At 40.9% G+C, this 15,707-nt stretch overlaps 1 long non-coding RNA gene across 1 annotated transcript in view; it reads right to left on the reverse strand.

Moving 5' to 3' along the window:
• Nucleotides 1-15,707, reverse strand: part of LOC125483947 — a 61,307-nt gene that overhangs the window by 20,928 nt on the left and 24,672 nt on the right. The gene's annotated exons all lie outside the window — the stretch shown is intronic.

The raw sequence follows: 15,707 nt of genomic DNA on the forward strand, positions 1-15,707 counted from the left end.
TTGTTGTCTCGGATTCTCCAGCATCTGCAGTTCCTACTATCTAGGATCTAATAAGCTAAGTTTCACTTTGTTTTTTGAATTGTATAGTGTTAACATTAGCTGGGATCATAAAACTGTACATTCCTTAATGCCTACATTCATAAACAAAATAACCTCAAAATAAAAATAACATTAAAATATTAAAAATACAATACATTGTAAATGTGAATAAATTTTAAATTACGTTTCACCATTATAGTTTTATGTTGACTGGGTTCCATTTAGTGGCAGAGGTTGGTCTGTGCAGATAGCAGCTGTCATCCTAGGACTGTCTGCATTAAACAATGCCTGCCACTCTGTACAGCCTAGGATATCCGTGTAAGTTCAGGACAGAAGCCAAAATGAAGGAGTAGAGCAGCTAAGGTGCCCAATGATAGCAATGAGCATGAGGTTCATTGGAAGTAAGATTGGAGGGTACAAACAGGATCTGGGGGAAAGAGGGATTTCAGGATTAGGGTCAGGAGCAGATGCATTGTGGAAAAGGTGACAGAATAGAAAATGAGGCAAACAAGGATAAAATTAAATTACAATTTTAAATGGATGCATTAATACCATTTTATAAACAACATTACAGTGAAACATTAAGAGAATTAATGTTAAGTGAGGACTTAATGTATTATTTCAGATCATTCAGGTGAAACTGCACTGTATTCCCTTCAAGGCCAATATATTCTAGGTGATATGGAGGTAGTGAAAACACTAAATTTTTGTCTTAAAAATCACAATGCATTAATCTCAGTCATCCAAAATGGGTGTTGGAGGTTACCCAGAATCGCATAAATGGAATGGGGATTATTTTGAAATGTTGCATACTCATGATTCAGGAACTTGATTATTGGCTTAGTTAAACCAAGAGCTATTATTTTTTATGAAACATATGAGGTGAAAGCAAGAGCAACAACAATGTAGATTTTATTAGAATATTTTCTAGGTGGCCACAGAATTAAGTTGGGTTGGAAGTAGTTAAAGCGATGCTGATGGTGAGGGTTACTAGAGTGTAGTTGAAAATGACCACACCTGATATGAAGACCATGGTTGTAGAGAGGTCACAAGAAGGCAAGTTAGGAGAGGATTATGAGCATTACAGTACCATTTACATGGAGGTAGAGAGTTAGAGCAGAAGAAAAAGGAGAACTTGCATTGATATAGTGCTTTTTCGAATGTCATGGTGTTTCAAAACACTTATAACTAAAGAAGTGCATTTCAAACATAACTACTCTTGGTAATGGAAACATGGCAGCCAATGTGTGCTCTTCAAGATTCTACAAACATAAATATGATAATAACCAATGCAACTTAGACACATCAACTAAAAGATAAATATTCTCCTCGACTCCAGGGCAAACCAATATGGTCTTCTTCAAAATTGTGCCATTCTCCTGAGAGGACAGACAGTACCTCAATTTAAACTTTCACCTAAAAGACAACACTTATGACAGTACAGCACTCCATCAACACTAGATTAAAGTGTCAGCTGAGATTTTCTTCTCAAGGTTCTTAAGTAGAATTTGAACCCATAACCATAACATGCTCTCTCAAGTAGGGGTTTTGCCACTGACCCATGCTTGATACCACAGAGAGATTAGTGAAAGAATAGCGAATTCAGAGGAGAGTGGGCAAGAGAGCTGAGATAAAGATGTATGTTGTTCATGGAACTATGACCACCATATATTCTGTGAAAAGTCAATGCAAGATTCAAAGGAAGGATTTGAAATGTCTTGGGACCTTGATAACCAGTATAGTGATTCTGAATTTTAAACTTTACCTTCAGGCAATTCATCATTATTATCCTCCTCTCTTTCTTTTTTCTAAATTCTTTTATCAATCACTTGCATCAAAATAAATACTAGAGTGGGCCCTTGTGTCTTTTTTGGTTGCGAGTTTCCAAGCTCTGTCTTTATATTGACAAAATGACTGTTATTGATAAGTCCAAACAATCCTCTTCAAAGAACTGAATTAGTACCAAGATTTTGAACTGAGGTGACACCGTTTGAATCAATTATAATAAGATTCCTTTCATTCATTGAGATATTTTGATCTTGATTGTGCCAGTGCTCAATGACATCCTTTTATGTGACGGGCGATTTTCGAAATACCATATGAAAAGCATGCATCCTGCTGGAATCAGTGATGAATTCAATCCACACGAGTCGACCTTTGGAAAATTGTTCTACATGCAATATTGTCTTTATCCAAATTCCTAATAGGTGCTTCCGTCGGATGAACTTTGATTTTGCAACACCAATCATAAAATCTACCCAAGCATATGTTCAGCAATACCCGAGTGTGCTTTGCATTATAGGAACATAAGAACATAGGAACAGGAGTAGGCCATTCAGTTTGTTGAGCTTGTCCTACCCTTCAAATGACCATGCCTGATCGAAGACTTTAATATCTTTTGCCCACCCCATCCCTGTAACCACGTACCATTTGTTATCGGAAATCCATCCTACTTTACCTTAATCATACTCAAAGACTGAGCTTCCACGGATCTCTATAGTGGAAAATTCCAGTAGTTCACAATGTTCTGGATAAAAAGAAGCTTTCCTCATCTTGCACCTAAATATGATGCCTTATTTTTAAATTCTGCCTCCTGGTTCTTAAGGATTAAGTATTTTGTAAGTTTCAATTAGATCACTTCTTATTGTTTGAAACTCTACATAACACAGGACCAGTTTGTCCAATCTTTCTTCAAGACAGTACCAGCATCCCAAGAACAAGACTGATACCTTTGTTGCACTCCCCCCATGGGAATAATATCTTTCCTGATATATGGAGAAAAAAAAGAGTATTCAAAGTGCAGTCTAACCAAGCTCCTATATCATTGTAGCAAGATTACAGTACTCCTTAGATTATAGATGCTATGTATATTTTTGCTTTTCTGCTTTTTTTTGTATGTAGACTGAAATTGGAAAAGAACTGTTTATAAAAACCAAGGATTGCAGAGGTATTTTTGCGCCATTTAAAAGCAAGCTACTAACTCTTATTCTGTTTACACTGTTACTTATTCAAGCAATGAGGGAAGGTTACTTCAGAAGAGTTGGAGCTGAGGGTGTGTATGATGGAAGATTCAGCCAGCAAGAAGTAGCTGATTAGACTGTGGAGTAGTGATCAGTTGTTGACAACAATAGTGTTCTGCTTGCTAACAACAATGTGATTTGTCTTTGTCTCCAAAGTAAAATATACCTAAAGCCTGAAGAAAGCCAGATTATTTCCTTTCACCTGTAAGCTGTTGCTTTTAACCAATAAGTCAAAAATTTTATATGTTGTGAATGAGTTGCTTTGTGCCTCTTGCAGTCAAGTAAAAGTACTTGTCGAAGAGGGGTTGAGAAGCAGCAAGTCTTGGCAAGCCAAAAGAATTATCTCGGCAAATCTTGTAGATATGGACTATTGAATGGCCTACTCAAATTTTCCCTTCACCCATAACACCAATTTTTTTTTTAGTCTGTCAGTGCCTGCCTGTATTTGTGTGCAAGAGGAGTTTTATAAGGAGATTAGAGTTTTAACTAATAGAGTCATATGTTGAAGATTCATAATTTTTTACCTGTACCTCAACTCTACTTGTAATAAATAGTGATTCGTGTTAAGTACAAAAACCTAGTCTATGCCTTCTGTCAATGACAGGTAAATTGTGGGATTTTGCAGAGTTTGATAAAACAGAGCTTGTTGAGATGACTCCAAGAATAGTAGGGCTTGATTTCCACTCCATCACCCATGTGAGGAGTGGCAGTTGCTTGATTTTCTTAAGCTTACATTGATCAGATATCTGTTCTGAATATTCAAGAGATCACTGTGGAAGCATTTATTTTGCAAGCGTTTCATTACCCAAAGTAAACTTAGCAAATTACACTGTCAGGTCCAAAGATTAGAGAATTTCCTTCTAATTCCTAATGACTTCAATTTTGCCAGGGCTCCTTGATGCCATATTCAGTAAAATGTTGCAGATGTAAAAGGCAGTCATGGTCATCTCATCTCTGGAATTCACTTGTTTTGTGTGCATTTGTACCAATACAGTAATGAAGTTGAATGTCCTTAGGAAAAACCAAACTAACTGGTTAAGTGGATGTAAATGATCCCATGGTACTATTTCCAGAATGCGCAGGTGAGTTACCCCTACTCTGTCAACCAATACATACCCCAAATCAACATCACAAAACAAATTACAGTATCTGGTCCTTATCATATTGCTATGCTTAATCATGCCACAGCACTAGAGGGAGCACTTCCTGCAATGCAGATTTAAGGCTGAATTTTCCAGGCCATGAATGAAGTGGGCAATGGCAAGTCAGTTGGGAAAATATGGCAAGATCAAAAAAATGATATCCTTGACGTCAAGAAAAAAAGATCCCATTTTACACACGATTTGAACGGAGAGACTCAATCTCGGGTTATAAGTCACAAGAGACCTAGTTGCATTACTTACATCTTGTTAGTACCTACTCTTGCCTCATTTATATACAGTTTCCTATTCTCCCACACACTGAGAAACTAGACAGTGACAATTCCTAACATGAAAGTCAAAGTGGGCACCTGGCAGCTCTCGCTTGCTGTTTGCTCCTCTGGGCCTTCATTTTGGACAACAGTCCTCAACATGCCAGGATATGTTTCATGGGCAGTGACCGCTTGCATGCCCTATCCACAGAGTTCAACATCGGACACAGCCTTACTACATCCTTAAGGTACATTTCTGACTCACCTTGCTTGCTCTGTCAGCGTGCACGTTCATTCTGTACCTACTTGGATGCTCATAGCATCTCCACCATTTCTTGCCTTTTTGCTCTTTGAGTCTGTAAGTTCTGAACAAAGTGACAGAGTGCTCTTTGCTGCCTTACCTTTTAGTGCAGGCACAAGCTTGTCATGGCTGTCAGCAGTGATTACTCAAAGGGATGAACATGTAACTGTACAATAATGTCACACCTAAAACATGTTCCAGCAGTCTATGCAGTGAACAAACTGCATGTGCTTCAACCAAATAGCCATGCCTCAAAGTCTAAGGGGTTAAGTCCTCAGTTAAGACAGTCTCTGTACACTTTAGACAGGGGTAAAGGCACAGTAAGTCAAGGAAATTGTCCAATCTCACTCCAAGGGGTTGTCAGTCAGTCACCTGAGCTAAGGTCATGTCCAGTTCAACGAGTCTGCTAATTGGCAATGGGTCAGTCAGGAAGCTGTACTGAGAACAGTCAGCGGTCTCACCACTCATTGGTCAGGGCTGCCTTTTCAATTTGCTTGGAGGAGGGTTGCCTTGTTCAAACAAGGCTTCTGTTCATCAAAAGTCAAGGGGATCATTGGGAATGACAGTTGTGGTGGGGATGCTGGAGAATTCAATTGTAGGAATTAGAGACAGCGTGCTGAGATGCAGAAGGGTCAATAATTGTGTAGAGGAGAAATGCAACATATACTGCGGGAAGTGGCATTATAAACAGTCACCACCATGCTTTGTTTAATAGGCGGGGGTGCAGAAAGAGTGCAGACTAAGCTGTATGTCTGTGGCTCAGGGAAAAATGTGGGCAGATGAGCAGTTGTATAATTGGGTTGTGTAGGAATGTGGGGAAAATCAAAGCCAATAGGGTGGACAGGAAGGGTAAGGCAGAATGGAATATGAAGTGTTGAGGAGGGGATGGTCACCTAAATTGAGAGGGTCAGCCTGTGACTCGTTCTGTGAAGTCTTATCTGTATTGCCTTCGAACCTGTCCAATTCGCACGTGCGCAATCGAAATAAAAAATGGCTGCCATCACATATGACCTTTGTGCTGAGGGAGGGCACTCTACTTTAGTGCAACGTGACTTCAAGGGGCAATAGCATTAAACTGACATTTACACAATACAGATAAAAGACCTGTTGCCACAGGTGGACCTCATGCATTGACCTATTTCTGTCAACTGAAAGTCCTGACCAGAAGCAATCTTGACCACATCATTCAACATTACAAATTAATCCTACTAATAGCTGTGAAGAACAAGTAATGTCATTCAGGCTGGAAAGAATCTCCTTAGTTGCTAAAGTAACAATCACCTTCCACATTCCATAGTCTCCGCAGGGTGTAGAAGCTGCTGTCTTCATACTTTGGACTAATAAATGTCCAAGAGGGACGGAGACAGGGTGACCGTTTCACAGAACATCTACGTACTGCTCGCAAAAAAGACCCTGAGCTATCTGTTGCCTGCCACTTTAGCACAACACCCTGTTCCCTGGCCAACATCTCTGTCTCTGGCTTGCTGCAGTGTTCCAGTGAAGCTCAACACAAACTGGAAGAACAACACCTCATTTTCAGCTTGGGGACTCTGCAGCCCTCCGGACTTGATATCGAGTTCAATAATTTTAGAGTCTAAACTCTCCCATGTCCTAGCCCCCTACCCCACACACCAGGCCTTGTCATCACATAGCCTGCCATTACACACTACCTATTGTTAGTCACTAATAGTCCCCATTAACAACTATTCACCCTTCTCGCCGGATCGTCATCAACTCCTTTGTCTATCCGCTGTTCTTCTCTCTCTTTGGGCTGTATCCTATCGTTTACTCCCTACGCCATCCCCCTCTATTTCTTCTGCATATAAACCGACATTTCACCAGCTACCACCAGTTCTGAGGAAGGGTCACTGGACCCAAAACGTTAACTCTGATTTTTTTCTTCACAGATGCTGCAAGAACTGCTGAGCTTTTCCAGCAACTTCTGTTTTTGTTCCTAATAAATGTCCACACCATTTTACTACATGTAATGCTGCCTCTCTTGGATATTATGGAGGTTGGGGTTTAGAGGGGATGTCTGCATTATTGCCACCACATGTAAAATCTCTGACTGAATGTGCACCAAAAAGGCTTGAGCAACATACTTTAGATTCAGGACACTGATGTACAAGGTACATGTGAAGACATTCCACTGGCCTCCTTGCAGGGGCCTCCTTGTCCCAATGCTTGGAGAATGCTTTTTAAATGTTAGTTGTGTGGGCTGCAACTACTGAATAATTATACTATGAGAAGCTGCTTTGCTTCTGATATTGACCAAATAGATTCATTGGAACCATCCTCAATGGGTCAAGGCATAGAAGCTGTGGGCATCTCTGTGGCTGTAGCACCATGATCTACTACATGAGTGGATGGGAAACATATATGCCTGGAAGCCCAGGACCAGCATTAACCTCCAGCAAATACGGAGCCACCTCCTACTGGGGAGCTTACAGCAGTAGATGCTGGTACAATGCGATGAAGATGCAGAAGAACTGCCATCACTTGACTTCCATGGAACACTGTGCAGATGAGAGAGGGGCAGGGGTGTCAGTCAGAATGCCATACCATTATGTCCATCATATCTGTAATGCAAATCCCTCTTCCACTGGGGTTAATGAGTACCATAAGCTACCTCCTTCACATCAGGTTTCCATGCAGATCATATCTGGAGCTTCATACCAGTACCAAGCAGAGAGAGGACTCTGCCAATCCTTGCAATCTCTGGACCACTGAAGAATACACTGAGGCTATGGATAGACAAGGAGGATCAGTGAGAGCTGCAGCTTTGTGCCAAGTAAGAATATGAAGATGTTCTTCAGACAGAACAGCCCTTCAGAGTCCTACAATGCAGAAGCATCAGCCAAAGCAATGCAGGTAGGATTTGTGAGTCTCATTCAATGGAACAGAGTTGTGTGAAATAATCCTTAGCTGTAAATGTTTTGATGCTGCTGAGGCCAGTATCCTCTATATAATTCCAATTGCAAGTGCAGCTTAACAATTTGATTTTTCTGTGGTACATATTGTATAACAAAATAATTAAATACAAATGGTTGGAAACCTTCATGACATTCAAAGCTCTCTCATTCAATCATTACAAAGTTCCTTGCATGGGTACTATGGAAAAAATGGCTCTCAACAATTGTATGGTGTTAAGGATGACTAGCCCCTCTACTTTTGGTCTCGTAGTTGCAGCTAAAATGATATTTGCTCATACAGATAATGATGAAAAGTGAAATATATTCCTAAATTTGATAATGTATTTACAATGAAGAGTCACCCATGCACCTTTGTGCCCTCAGAAGGTTTTCTTTTTCCTTTGCCTCCCAGTATAACTAGGTACAGTCCCACTGTCCACAGTTGTGGTGGAAGGAACTGCTCTGTGCTAGAGCCTGTTAGCCTTGGAATTTTGCACGGCATCCCCAGTGCCATTTGTGGCCAGAAAACCCAGACATCCTGAGTATGTCTTAGTCAGATGCAGTTCATCCTCCTGGGCTTAAATTCCAAGTAGATTGGGCTTCGGAGGCACGGTCGAGGTGTAGAGTCTGGGCACCTGTAAATTGTCCTGACAGAAGACTTCTGGGTTTCTATATGTGGTTCTTGCTCCAGTTGGGGGCCTTCTGGTACCACCATCGTTGTGAGGAAGGGACACCAGAGTGAGGTCAAGGCCCTGTGTCTCCGTGCTGCCTTGTCTTTGGGCTAAGAACCAATAGCTAGGGCTATGAATTGCAGATGTGTGTGTATCCAGCAAATACTAAGTATCCTTGATCTGGCTCTCCATGACAACCATCAACTTGTCCATGTAGACGCTTATATGCCAGAGACAACATGGTACAGTTACTGTTGGTGAACTCTTCCAACTTTTGGTTCAGTTTACCGAGTATCTCTGACAAACCTGCCTGCTGCTTGTGTCAACTCATCCATTTGAATGAAGTTATTAAAGATAATGCCATGAAGTGCTTTCCTGCCAGTGGCACAGCAAGTGTCTAGCTTCCAGCAGTCTAAGTACCAGTAACCTGAGATATTTCTTCATCTGCCAGCTGCAGAGATGGAAATGAGGTGCTCACCAAAACATGCTCTCAACTGTACACCAGCTAAAGCACCAATGAGGTTTCTGAGCTGATGGAGAGTTCAGGAGACAGCTTTGCCAGAGGTTTGTATGAGGGATCTATGGTTTCTTCCTCAGAGGTAAAGGAGGAGAGGATGTTTTGAGTGGCTGGTCTCTTCAAGGAAGAGATATACGGATAACATTTGTCTCCTGAAGGTGCCAGAGGTGGAAGAAGTTGCAAAATAGGAGTCAAAGTTTGGGTATGTTAAGACGACAGGAAGGCAGTACTTGTTGAAGAATCTTACTTGGCTGACGAGACTTGGAGGTCTGGGCATTATCACAGATATGGTATTCTCTTGCTAGGGCAAAGATTCTTCCTTCATAAAGAATGAGGAGACAACCATCGAATACCTCATCGTCCATCTTGGCTCTCTCCACCCTACTGTGGGATATTTTCTCCTGGTGTGAGTCAAGGGAAGGGATTGAGTGAAAAGAAAGTAACCAACTAGTGTCAATGGAGAAAACATGGTGAAGTGTCCTGAGTGAGTGATAGGCAGCACAGAGAGCATGCAGGGCTAATAGTCTTGGAGGTTGAGATGGGTGAGAGTAAGTAAGAGAAGATGCTGCACGCAGAAGTGAGAATGATAAATGATGAGGAGGTGGGTGCAGTAGCAGATTTAGAGTGAGTGTGTGGTAACAAAGAGGTGGTGGCACTTACCCTCACAGAGCACAAAAGATTATAAACCTTCTTCCTGCATTGCTGCGCATTCCTTTGGACTGCAGTCATCATACTGATCTAAGTGGCAGATTCGGAAGAGGCTAGCAATGGCATGGTCTCCTCTAGCAGTCCTGAGGAAAGAGGTTGACCCTTCTCTTCACCACACCATCCACTAGAACTTCTGCGTCCTGATCAGCAAATCAAGATGCCAACTCTACCAGCTTCTCTTGGGCAGTTTTATGACACTGCGAATGTGAAGAGTAGTTCCTGGCTTACGTTGCGAAATTTGGTAGAGTACTTGTGGACTGGAAGGCAGGACATTAGAATTTGTTTGTAAAATGATGAGGGTGGGGGAAGAGTGCATGGTCCCTTTAAAATATGAGAGTGAGAGGCAGGTTATACTACTTTTCACACTTTTTTAAACAGATTATAGGGCGAGGCAGGCCTTGCTGGGTGTTACTGTTTAAGTTTTCGGGGCGGGGAGGGTGTATTGACCTCTGCTTTATAACAGATTGGCGGCTCGAGCTGGGATTTGGCTGGTTTATGTATGGATCTGAATGGATCTGAAGAGATTTGGACAGGATGGGACAGATCCAGTCCAGGATTTGGACAGATCTGGACAGATCTAGGGGGATTTGGACAGATTTGAATAGATTTAGGGTATGAAAGGTCCCAACAGATTTAAATGGGCTTGGGGATTAGTGCCATAGATCTTTAAATAAAACTGAGGTGAGAAATGGAAAATCTGTGTAATTTAGGTTGCTTCTTGTTGGTTAAATCAAAAGTGAGGTGATGGCTTTCAGTCATTAAGAGTTTTCTGAGGTTGGAAGAAGTGACTTTGGGGGTTTCACAAAAGATGACCAAGGAAAAGCTCCTGGAATTGACAGACAAGCTGGAGTTGGGGTTGCTTTTGAGAAAAGAAAGGGTAATTACAGCAATAGCTTGACATTTAAATTTGCTGGAAAGGCCATCAGAATCTTTGGAAATGGCTAGAATTCATATGCAGGTGAAGTAGCTTGAACAGGAAAGGTAACTGTTTGAATTACAGTTACAAGCAGAGAAAAGACAAAAAGAGAAAGAGAAGAGAGAGAAAAAGAACGAGAAGAAAGGGAGAAAGAGAGAGGGTTTGAACTTCGGAAGTTGCAAATTGCACAGGATATCTTTCCCCAGCCACACCCCTTCTCTCTATTTATTTCCCAACTCCCTTCCCCCTCCCCATTTCTAAGGAAGGGTCCAGACCTAAAACGTCAACTTTCCTGCTCTTCTGATACTGCCTGGCCTGCTGTGTTCCTCTAGTTCCACACTGTATTGTAGCCAAAGAACTGGTTGGGATGTATACAAATATGTCAAAACCTTACCAAAATTCTATGAAACACATGTAGAAGCCTTTTTTCACTTCCTTTCAGAAACTGGCTAAACAGATGAACTGGCCAGAGACTGTGTGGGTAATGTTAATTCAGACCAAGTTGGTAGGCAGGGCGAGCGAGGCATTTGCAGCACTGTCACAGGAGGTGTCAAGGGAATATGAAGAAGTAAATCAGACTATTTTGAGTGCCTATGAATTGGTATCAGAAGCATATAGACAACTGTTCACAAGTATAAGTAAGGAACCAGGTCAGGCCTATTGTCAAGTTTGAAATAATTAAACATAGCAACTTCGATAGATGGGTGAAAACATTAAAGATATAAAAGACATATGAGGATCTTAGAGACATTATTCTGCTGAAAGAGTTCAAAAACTCACATCCAGAAATGATAAGGACTCATGTTGAGGAACAGAAAATTTAAACAGCGAGAATAGCTGCAGAGATGGCGGATGAATACACATTAGTGCATAAATTGACATCCAGCTTCTGACTGCAATTTCATTCCATGAGGGATAGAAATTGGGAAAGAGGGAGATCCTTCAATGAAAAACAAAATGTAGATCACACTGGGAACAGTTTTCTACATGTGAAAAAAGAAACCCTAAGATTGGAAAAGAGGTGAAAGACCTCAGGTGTTTTCAATGCAATAAGTCAGACTGCTGGTGGATTAAGAGAGGCACTGGGAAAAAGGATGTGGTAAAAGAGGCTAAACCAGTGGGATTAGTTGAGGTGGTAAAGGAAATCCCAAGAGAAGTAGAGGAGGTGCAGTAGAGTGCACAGTTTAGTCATGGACTGGACATTAAGATAGTGCCCGATCATTTCAAAGACTTCATCTCTGTGGGTAAGGTTTACTCAGGAAGAACACGGGGAAGAGGTAAAGAAGTTAAAATATTGAGAGATACGGGACTTGGTCAGTCTCTAATAGAAAGAGATGAATGTAATTGCACTCCTTCTGAAATGTTACCTGAGAGAGTGATAATCTGTTGGATTAAATGGAGAGAGATTAAGTATTCCCATGTGTAAAATAAGACTGGAAAGTACAATCAAGCCTGGACAAGTGACAGTGGGAGTGATTGAAAGATTGAAATGTATTCCAGGAATACAGTTTGTTCTTGGAAATGACCTAGCCGAATCAAAGGTGGGAGTTATGCCCATTGTAGTGGAGAAACCGAAAGAAAATCAGTGAACTGAAGAGTTCAAAGAAAAATATCCTGGAATTTTTCCAGACTAAGCAAGAAGGGAAAACTGAAGAGAAAGACGAAAGGGTTGAGGTCCATTAGCTGACACCGTGTTTGATGAAATGATAAAGGAAGAACCTAAGCAGGTAGAGAATCAGGCAGAGGTGTTTAGTTCTGAAAGACTAATGTAGTTACAACAAAAACATGAGACAATAAAAGATTTATATCATAAAGCCTACTCGGAAAAGGAATCAGAATGTATTCCAGGGTGGTATTACCTTAAAGATAGAACCCTGAGGCGGAAGTGGAGACCTTGGTAGGTTAGTGCAGAGGAGAAATGGATAGAAGTTCACCAGATTGTGCTGCTGGTAGCATACAGACTGGAAATATTATGAGTAGAAGGTCATTTAGGAGTGAGGGAGACTCAGGCTAAGATACAGAAGCATTTTTATGTGCCTGTATTACATAAAGATGTGACTGAATTTTCCCGTACCTGTCATATGTGTCAGATTAGGAAAGCCACAGGCAGTGATAAAACCAGTGCCTTTGATGCCAATTCCCGCATTTGAAGAACATTTCATGCGGGTTATGATTGATTGTGTCGGTCCCCTCCCTAAAACCAGAAGTGGGAACTAATATTTGCTAACCAGATTTCTGGAGGCAACTGCATTACGGAATGTCAAGGCAAAAAAGGTTATGGAAGAGTTGCTTGACTTCCTTCCCTGTTATGGATTATCCAGGGAGATTCAGTCAGTCCAAGGGTCCAATTTTGCTGCCAAATTATTTAAGCAGTTTGTGGATAATTTAGGCATCCAACACTTTTAGTCAAGTGCGTACCATCCTGAATCCAGGGCAGCATTGGACAGGAGGCTTCAGACCCTAAAGACAATTTTGAGGGCTTATTGCCAGGATTACCCAAATGATTGGGATAAAGGTATCCCATTTATATTGTTTGCTATTGGAGACGCTCCAAATGAATCAACTCAGTTTACTCCAATTGAATTGATATTTGGACAGAAAGTAAGAGGGCCTTTAAAATTAATCAAGAAATGTTAATAGGTCCGAAGTCAGAGATCTCACAATTGGATTATGTATCTGAGGCGAAAGAAAGACAAAACAGAGTAGGTGAATTAGCTAAACAACATTTGAAGGTAGCACAGCATCTAATGAAGCAAGAAGCTGATAAAAAAATCTAAAATTTGTATGTTTGCCCATGGGGATAAAATATTGGTGCTGTTACCAATGGTAGGGGATCACTTCAAAGAAAGGTTTAGTGGTTCCTATCAGACTTGGAAGAAGTTTAATCAGGTGAATTGTCTGGTAAAAATGCCAGACAGAAAAAAAATTATTATTGGGTTTGTCATGTGAACATGCTGAAACCTTACTATGACAGAGAAAGGGAACCAGAGAAACAGGTGTTAGTTACTGCCACTCAGAGTAAGGAATCAAATCCAGATAATTTGGATTTTGATCTGCCTCAGAATAAATTGAATAATGAGGAAGTCCTTAACGAGTATGATAGGATAGTAAGCTATCTGTCTCAGGAACAGAGAACTGAATTGAAAGGCTTGTTGCAGCACTGTGAGGACATATGTAGAAATAGAATGGGTAGGACTAATACCATTATACATGAGGTGGAAGTAGGGAATGCTGTACCCAAAAAACACCACCAATACAGGCTTAATCCTCTGCATGCAGCATGTTCTTAGGGCACAATATTGGACATGGTCGGATGGCACCAAGGAATGTTGAAGGCGAAGGTCATCAAGGAGTTTCCAAGACCATCCTCGAAGAAAGAGGTGCTATGATTTTTGGGACTGAGCCGATTCTACAGGAAGTTTATACCAAACTTTAGTAGTGTGGTGGCACCGCTGATGGATTTGTTAAAGAAGAACATGAAATTCCATGGACAGGCCAATGCCAGGAGGCATTTGAGAATTTAAAAGCAGTGTTAACCATTGCACCAGTTTTGGCCAGGACAAATTTCCTGAAACCCTTTAAAGTCACCATTGACGCAAGCGATGTAGGGGTTGGAGCTGTATTGTTACAGGAAGATGATTGTGGAATTGAAAGGCCAATCGGGTATTTTTCAAAGAAACACAATATCCACCACAGAAAATATTCAACCATTGAAAAAGAGTTATTGAGTTTTGTACTGGCTTTACGACATTTTAATGTTTATGTTGCAAACAATGTATCAGAGATGGTTGTGTACACTGATCACAACTCTTTGACATTTTTGGAAAGATTTAAAGATAAGAACGCCAGACTATTTCATTGGAGTCTTATGTCACAAGCATTTAATTGACAGATTGTATATGTTGGGGGTTGTGAAAATGTTATTGAGGATGTGTAATTGGGGTTTTAAAAGGAAAATGTGTATACAAGTTAGAAATGGTAGTTTCAATGTTGTATATATGTAGAATTAGTATGAGATGTGTAATTCTAGATGAATGAGATATGGATCTAGTAATAATGGCATTAAGGTTTACAAAAGAAAAAAAAGGCATCTTTTCATAACAATAGCTCATTTTGTTCTTGGGGGCGAGGTGTTGTGAAGTTGGGTAGATTACTTATGGATTGGAAGGCAGGACGTTAGAATTTGTTTGTACAATGATGGGCGTTGGGGAGTACATGGTCCCTTTAAAAGATGATGTGCTTTTTCTAGGCTTGGAGGTTAAAAAAAAGTCTGTAAGCAGCAACAGGCACAAAGAGTTCCTGAAATTGAAACATTTGTATCAAAGGCTGTATGGTTAGCAACCCAGGCAGTAGTCATGTTTTGTCATGAAGGCAACCAATTTGAATCAGCCAATTAATTTAAATCAGGCATTTAGAGACTAAAAACCAATTAAATTTAGAACATAGAACATAGAACAGTACAGCACAGTACAGGCCCTTTGTCCCACGATGTTGTGCCGAACTTTTACCCGAAACCTAAGGTATATCTAACCTCCACTGCTACCTTATACTATCATCCATATGCCTATCTAATAGCAGCTTAAATGCCCCTAATGAGGCCGACTCCACTACCCTCTCCAGCAATGCATTCCACACCCCTACCACTCTCTGAGTAAAGAACCTACCTCTGACGTCTCCCCGATATCTACCTCCTTTCACTTTAAAACTATGTCCCCTCGTAAAAGCTACCTCCACCCTAGGAAAAAGTCTCTGGCTGTCTACTCTATCTATACCTCTGATCATTTTGTACACCTCTATCAAGTCACCTATCATCCTTCGTCGTTCTAAAGAGAAATGCCCTAGCTCTCTCAACCTTTCCTCATAAGACCTTCCCTCCATTCCAGGCAACATCCTGGTAAATCTCCTCTGCACCTTTTCCAACGCTTCCATATCTTTCCTGTAATGAGGTGACCAGAACTGGACACAATACTCCAGATGTGGCCGAACCAGGCTTTTGTATAGCTGGAGCATAACTTCACGGCTCTTGAACTCAATCCCTCTATTAATGAAAGCTAACACACCATACGCCTTCTTAACAACTCTATCCACCTGGGTGGCAGCTTTCAGGGAACTGTGAACATGAACCCCAAGATCCCTCTGCTCCTCCACACTGCGAAGAATCTTTCCGTTAACCCTGTATTCTGCTTTCAAGTTTGTCCTTCCAAAATGAATC

Source organism: Rhincodon typus, chromosome 9 (genome assembly GCF_021869965.1).
Source record: "Rhincodon typus isolate 14 chromosome 9, sRhiTyp1.1, whole genome shotgun sequence".
In the NCBI taxonomy this organism is placed as follows: domain Eukaryota; kingdom Metazoa; phylum Chordata; class Chondrichthyes; order Orectolobiformes; family Rhincodontidae; genus Rhincodon; species Rhincodon typus.